At 52.9% G+C, this 7,488-nt stretch overlaps 1 protein-coding gene across 4 annotated transcripts in view; it reads left to right on the top strand.

Moving 5' to 3' along the window:
* The window catches only part of C6H7orf50 (chromosome 6 C7orf50 homolog), a 140,017-nt gene that overhangs the window by 98,944 nt on the left and 33,585 nt on the right, over positions 1-7,488 (top strand). The gene's annotated exons all lie outside the window — the stretch shown is intronic.

Here is a 7,488-nt window from a genome sequence, read left to right as displayed (position 1 = left end):
TGTCAGCCCCGCCCCCTGCCCCGGCTCCGCCCCCGGCCGCCAAGAGGCCTTGAGGCCTGGCCCCGCCCCCAGCCTTGGTCCCGCCCTGGACTCCACCCCCGGCCCCGCCCTCACGGCCAGACCGCGGGGAACCGCTCGGACCAGTGAGGTTGGGGGGCGGTGGCGGTGGAGGCGGTGCTGGTAGCGTAACCTGAGACCAGCCATTTGACGAGCTCGTGCGCCCGAGATTCCCTGTGGGAGGACACACACCCAGGGCTCTTGGAGATTTTGAGAATTCTCTTAGTGCCCAGTGCGGTTTCTTTTTACAGGCGCTGGTGCCTATTTTGCTGAGTCAGAATATACCCTAATCTGCAGGGTGCAGGCCCCACCGCCCTCCAAAGGAAATGAGTGGCTGCAAGTTAGTCCTTCCAGGTACACCTGCCCCTCTTTCTTCCCCGAAGTTTGCTTGCTGTTTCCAAAGTCACCAATTACTTCCTGGTTTTAGGAGTTTCTTTGTAAACGGAACACTAACAGGAAAGCCGTTTAAAGAAACACATGGTTTGCTGCCTGATTACTTTTGTAGCTATTGTTACAAGTTAAACATTGGAAAAGTTGAAACAAGGACATTTACTCTGCTGTAATTTTTGAGGTGAAACAGTCCCCCCTGCAGCACATTCTGGTTCAGGATCTAAGAACATTTCTGAAAATCAAAGCATGTGGGTTGCACAGTTCCGCATAGACTTGCTGTGACCTGCGGGCCGAGTGGAACACCAGCAGGAAGAATAGCAGCCACTGGCCCTCCGCTGAATGATGCTGCGGCCTACTGTGTTCAGGGATGTACCTCAGCCACCTTCCTGGACAGGACGGCTTCCTGACCGTGGGTCGGAGTGGGAGTCGGGTCAGCTTTCTATTCCAGCGGGAGGGCAGGGAGAGGCTCACCACGGCCCATGCCTGCTGATGTGACACTGACTTGCTGCCCAGCCTGGCACCAGGTCCCTGGCACAGTGGATGCAGCCCGGGCCCTGTGTGCCCAGAGGTGCCGGGTACTGATCTTACTTGCCAAAGTCAGTCACAAGCAGCCAACACCGATACCTGAGGGCGTATTCTGTGTCAGGTTCTGTTCTAAGCCTCAACCATTGTTTTCAGGTTGATACGTCCGTACTTCATCAAACCTAAGACACGATTGATTAGTGCTAGCTATGCCATTAGTTTATGGATTACTAAAAAGAAGGCCATCTGCCCATGAAATTCCGACATACTGCTGATTTTAAGGCGCAGCCTCACGTTAGAGATGATAAAGTGAGAGAGTACGCCTTAGCATCAATAAGATAGGTCACCATATGCATTTTATTTATTTATTTTTTAAGACAGAGTTTCTCTCATGTTGCCCAGGCTGGAGTGCAATGACATGGTCTTGGCTTACTGCAGCCCCAGCCTCCTGAGTAGCTGGGATTACAGGTGCGTGCCACCATGCCCAGCTAATTCTTTTTTTTTTTTTCTTTTTTTTTTTTGTAGTAGAGATGGGGTTTCACCATGTTGGTCCGGCCGGTCTCGAACTCCTGACCTCAAGTGGTCCGCCTGCCTGGGCTTCCCAAAGTGCTGGGATTACAGGTGTGAGCCACTGTGCCCGGCCATGCATTTTAAATTTAATTGTGAAAACTTAAGCAACTTACTCCAGGTCACACTGCAGGCTGTGGAGCCAGGATTTGAACCCAGGGGTATTCTGGCTTTTTAGATCGGGGTTTGGGACTTTGGGCCCTCCTAGCAGCCCGACTAAGAGTAAGCTTCGTTATCTCCATGGTATAAATGGCCCAAGACCTCAGAATCCCTGGTCAGAGTATGCACGGTGCTGTCTGGTCCCTGTAATGCCAGGCTCTGTGGGTCCTACCCACAGGGGTGCTCTGTGGCTGGGGAATGCTGGAGGTTAGCTTCCTCTAAGCCACTGAGCTTTCAGGTCACTGCAGACCACCTTATCTGCAGAGACTTCCCGTGCCAAGCAGGCCAGTCCTGCCAGGGAGAATGGCAGAAAGCTCGTGTGTGTCCTGGGGAGATTGTCAGAGGGAGCCACCCTCCACCTGAACCACAATAAGTACTCGTAGCTGGGGGTGTAAACACCCTCCAGAGGCTGCAGCTGTGTACCCAAGGGTCCTGGCCAGCCCCCGTACAAGACTCAGTTGATGGGGGGAAGGGTGGGCACAGATTGGGGCGTAGGGGGGCGTGTGGCCCTGACTCAGCTTCGCGGTTGCACCCTAGTCTAGTGTTGATGTTTGGAGTCACGTGGACGTGGCCTCCCCTGCGTGGCTGCTGAGGGCGTTTGAGGGCAGTTGTGTGCTCCTGGCCTGGGGTCGTGTGTTTGTGGCTGTGTGCCGTGGCTGCTGAGGGCGTTTGAGGGCAGTTGTGCACTCCTGGCCTGGGGCCGTGCCTCTGTGGCTGTGTGCCGTGTGTGTTGCGGGTGGGGGGGTGCCCTAGTTGTGCACCTCATTCTGCAGCCCAGTGCACTGCCGAGGCTCCTTTGATGCAGCCGCGTGTCTTACGGAGATGTTGGGGCCGCCCTTCCCCTGCCACATTCAGGCGGTCGGCAGGCTTTCTTGGTTTTTCTGAGTGGCGGTCGGGAAGGTCAGCTGCACACCACCCAGGGATCCGGGGCTGCTGGTCAGGAGCTGGAGAGGGGCCCAGCTGGCCTGGGTCTGTTTGCATGTGGGCTTTCTCGGGGTGGGGGGGGGAGGTGGCAGGGAGTGGCAGGAAAGGCTGGCTGGCGTTCCCCTTGGAGATGAACCTGCTCTAGTGATTATGTTTGCAGAGTGAGTCCGATACTGTGTGCCATGCCGATCAAGGACAAGGAGTATTTTACAATGAACTTCCTAGTTCTTGTGAGCGTGGCTTGTGACTTTCTTTGTGGCCTGTTGATTATAAGGTGCACCCTGACGTTACAGATGATAAAATGAGAGTGAGCCTTAGCATAAGTGAGATAGCGTGTCACCATCTGACACTCTGTGGATGTATTAATAAAACTTGGTGTTGTTCAGAGCCCCCATAAACGGCAGTAACATTAGTAAGGAATTGTGGAGTCCCTGGGCAGAGCCCAGGTCCTCTTCCCCGCACCGCACAGCCCAGGTCCCCGTCCCTGGAGCACGGAGCCCAAGTCCTCTTCTGGAGCACGTGGCCACCACCTTGCCGTGCAGGGGTCTCCCTCCCTCTCCTGCACTCGGTCCATTCCCTCTTCCTAAATTCCGTCCGCACGGCTTCCAGCCTGGACCTTTTCCATGTTCTGCAGAAGCAGCTGTTCCCACAAGGAACGTGGGAGGGGCCCAGGATGGGTCTCCAGCATACCGCCGAGCCTCTGGCCTCGGGTTAACCCCGGGAGGCACTGTCAGCCGGAGGCCCGGCGTGCAGTAGCCACTCACTCATGGAGCGCGGCTGCAGCCGGCACGTCTGCCTTTGCTCATCCTCCCAGCCCTGCTCCAAACTGCACCTTCTCGTTGTTTATGTCTTCTAGACACTAGGCTTTTGTGTATGTGTGGTTTGTAAATATTTTGTCCCAGTCCATAGCTTGTCTCTTACATCCTCTTAATGAGGGTTTTGCAGAGAAAAGGCTATTTTCTTTTTAATTTTGGTGAAGTCTAATTTATCCTTTTTTTAAAATTCTTTTTAATTTTAAGGATCTGCTTTTGGTGTCATGGTTAATAATTCCTCAATGACCCCCAGGTCCCAAAGATTTTCTCCTACGTTTTCTTATCAAAGTTTTATAGTTTTACCTTTGACATTTAAATAGATGATCCATTTGAGTTCATTTTTTGTGAGGTTTAGGTTGTTGTTTTGGTTTTGTTTTTTGTTTTTGAGACAGGGTCTCACTCTGTCATGCAGGCTGGAATGCAGTGGTGCAATCATAGCTCACTGTAGCCTCGAACTCCCACTCACTCCTCAGCCTCCTGAGTATCTGGGAGTACAGGTGCGTGCCACCATGCTTGTCTAATTTTTAAAGTTTTTTTGCAGAGATGGGGGCGTCTCACTATGTTGCTAGGCTGGTCTCAAACTCCCGGCCTTAAGCAATCCTCCCACCTCAGCCTCCCAAGCAGCTGGGAATACAAGTATGTGCCAGCATACCCAGCCTGTATTTTTTTTTTAATAGACTTTTTTTTAAGAGTAGTATTAGGTTCACAGCAAAATTGAGCAGATGATGGAGTTTGCATGTACACCCTCCCGACACACCATGCACGGCCTCCCCCATTATCAACACCCTGCACCCTGAATAGTGCATTTGCAACAGTGATGACCCTACACGGCCACACCACGAGCACCCAAGCCCTGCACGGCCACACCACGAGCCCCCGAACCCTGCACGGCCACACCACGAGCACCCGAGCCCTACACGGCCACGCCACGAGCCCCCGAACCCTGCACGGCCACACCACGAGCACCCGAGCCCTACACGGCCACGCCACGAGCACCCGAGCCCTACACGGCCACACCACAACCACCGGAACCCTCCACGGCCACACCACGAGCCCCCGAACCCTACACGGCCACACCACAACCACCGGAACCCTCCACGGCCACACCACGAGCCCCCGAACCCTGCACGGCCACACCACGAGCACCCGAGCCCTACACGGCCACACCACGAGCACCCAAGCCCTACACGGCCACACCACGAGCACCCGAGCCGTACACGGCCACACCACGAGCACCCGAACCCTGCACGGCCACACCACGAGCACCCGAGCCCTGCACGGCCACACCACGAGCACCCGAGCCCTGCACGGCCACACCACGAGCACCCGAGCCCTGCACGGCCACACCACGAGCACCCGAGACCTCCACGGCCACACCACGAGCACCCGAGCCCTGCACGGCCACACCACGAGCACCCGAGCCCTGCACGGCCACACCACGAGCACCCGAGCCCTGCACGGCCACACCACGAGCACCCGAACCCTGCACGGCCACACCACGAGCACCCGAACCCTGCATGGCCACACCACGACCACCCGAAGTCCACAGCTTACGGGGGGCCCCTCTTGGTATGGCATGCTCTGTGGGTTTTGATAAATGAATATCCATTGTGCATCCACTGTTACAGCACCACACACAGCAGCTTCACTGCCCCAAAAGGACCCTGTGTACCACCCATTCATCCCTCCCTCCCCACCACCACTGACCACCACGGAACCCTTTCCTGGCTCCATGGTGCTACCTGTTCCAGAATGTCACACGGTGGGATCCCACAGCATGCAGCCTTTTCAGCTGGCACCTTTCACTTCACAGAATGCTGTTAAACTTGCTCATGTTTTTTCACGGCATGACAGAGCCTTTCTTTTTGTGCTGTCTGGATGGACTATGGTTATCCAATCCCTTACTGAAGGGCATCTTGGTTGCTTCCAATCTGTGGCAGTTATGAATAAAACTGCTCGAAATATTTGTGTGCAGGTTTTCATGTGAACCTAAATTTTCAATTCATGTGGGTGAATACCAAGGGGCGCATTTGCTGAATCCTGTGGCAGGATTTTGCCTACTTCTGTAAGAAACCACCAACTGACTTCCAAGTGACTGTGCCATTTTGCAGTCACTTCCCACAGCAAGGAGTGCGTTCCTGTTGCTCCACATCCTCGCCTGCATTTGGTGATGTCGGTGTCTGGATTTGGGCCATCGTGACAGGTGTGCGGTGGCCTCACTGCTGTTTTCATGGGCACTCCCTCACGTCAAAGGATGTGGCGCGTCTGGCCCCATGCTTATTTGCCATCTGTAAATCTACTTTGGTTCAAGGTTTATTGTTTTCCTGTGGACATCCTGTTGTTCCAGCAGCATTTGTTGGAAAGATTTCTGTCTCCACGGAATTGCCTTTACAAACTGTCAGAAATCAGATTGCTCCATTACTGGGTTTATGCTCAGAGGAATATAAATCTTTCCACCATAAAGATGCATGCATGCAAATGTGCACTGCAGCCCTGTTCACAGTAGCAAAGACATGACACCAGCCCAGCACTGTTCACAGTAGCAAAGACATGACCCCAGCCTAGCACTGTTCAGAGTCGCAAAGACATGACCCCAGCCTAGCACCGTTCAGAGTCGCAAAGACATGACGCCAGCCTAGCACCGTTCAGAGTCGCAAAGACATGACGCCAGCCTAGCACCGTTCAGAGTCGCAAAGACATGACGCCAGCCTAGCACCGTTCAGAGTCGCAAAGACATGACCCCAGCCTAGCACCGTTCAGAGTCGCAAAGACATGACGCCAGCCTAGCACCGTTCACAGTTGCAAAGACATGACACCAGCCAAAATGCCACCAATGGCAGATTGGATAAAGAAAATGTGGTACATATACACCATGGAATACTATGCAGCCATTAAAAAGAGTGAGATCATGTCTTCTGGGAACATGGATGGAGCTGGAGGCCATTGTCCTTAGCAAACTAAGGCAGGAACAGAAAACCAAAATACCACATGTTCTCACTATAAGTGGGAGCTGAATGATGAGAACTCATGAGCACAAAGAAGGAAATAACAGACACAGGAGTGAACTTGAGGGTGGAGGTGGGAGGAGGGAGGAGGAAAAGGAGGCTGGAGGGTGGGAGAAGGGAGAAAAGGTGAAAAATAACTGCTGGGTACTAGGCTCAGTACCTGGGTGATTAATCTATACAACAAACCCCCATGACACAAGTTTACCTGTATAACAAACCTGCACAGGCACCCCTAAACCTAAAATAAAATTTTGAAAAAATCACATTGCTAACATGGGGCACCTCCTGGGTTCACTGTTCTCTGTTCCTCTGTGTGTCTCCCACTGCTCATGCTGCACCACAGCTGTCCAATGTCCCGAAATCAGGCACGCAGTTCCTTCTAGTCACCCTTTTTTCATCGCTGTTTTAGCTATCCTTGTTACTTTGCTTTTCCATATACATTTTAGAATAATCTTGTCTTTACCTACAAAAAAAACCCCTGAAATTTACGGTAGGAGTTGCATTAAACACGTACCTCAATTTTGGGAGAATTTATGTCTTGACTCTGCTGTCTGTTCTGTCCATTAACACAATGTGTCTCTCCATGTATTTGGATTCTTCAAAGTTTCTTTCTTCAGTGTTTTGTGGTTTTTGCCATTTAAGTCCTATACAGGTTTTGTTAGATTTACAGCTAAGCATTTCCTTGTTGCTGAGCAGTCGTAGGTGGTGTTAGCACGGGAATGCCAGTTTCCGCGAGCCCATTGCCAGCTCCCTGACTGTCTGCGGTCCCGTGCCTTCTGAACCCACTCGCAGTCCCAGGATTTATTTCGTAGATTCTCTGAGATTTCCTGCATTAACGGTTAACGTCATGCCGCTTGCAAATACAGAGAGTTATATTTCTTCCTTTCTGGTCCTTTTCCTGCCTGTGGACCCAGCCAGCCGGATGCTGGATAGCAGTGGGGACAGTGGGAGGGTGGACACCCTTGCCCTGTTCCTGGCCTTGGGGGAGCATCTGCAGATGCTCCTCACCTCACTCAGGAGGCACCTCCGTTACCGATTTCCTGGGTGTTTAC

This window comes from Pongo abelii, chromosome 6 (genome assembly GCF_028885655.2).
Source record: "Pongo abelii isolate AG06213 chromosome 6, NHGRI_mPonAbe1-v2.0_pri, whole genome shotgun sequence".
Taxonomy (NCBI): domain Eukaryota; kingdom Metazoa; phylum Chordata; class Mammalia; order Primates; family Hominidae; genus Pongo; species Pongo abelii.
Note: the sequence above shows the minus strand (reverse complement) of the source record. Positions and strands in the feature narration are given on the sequence as shown.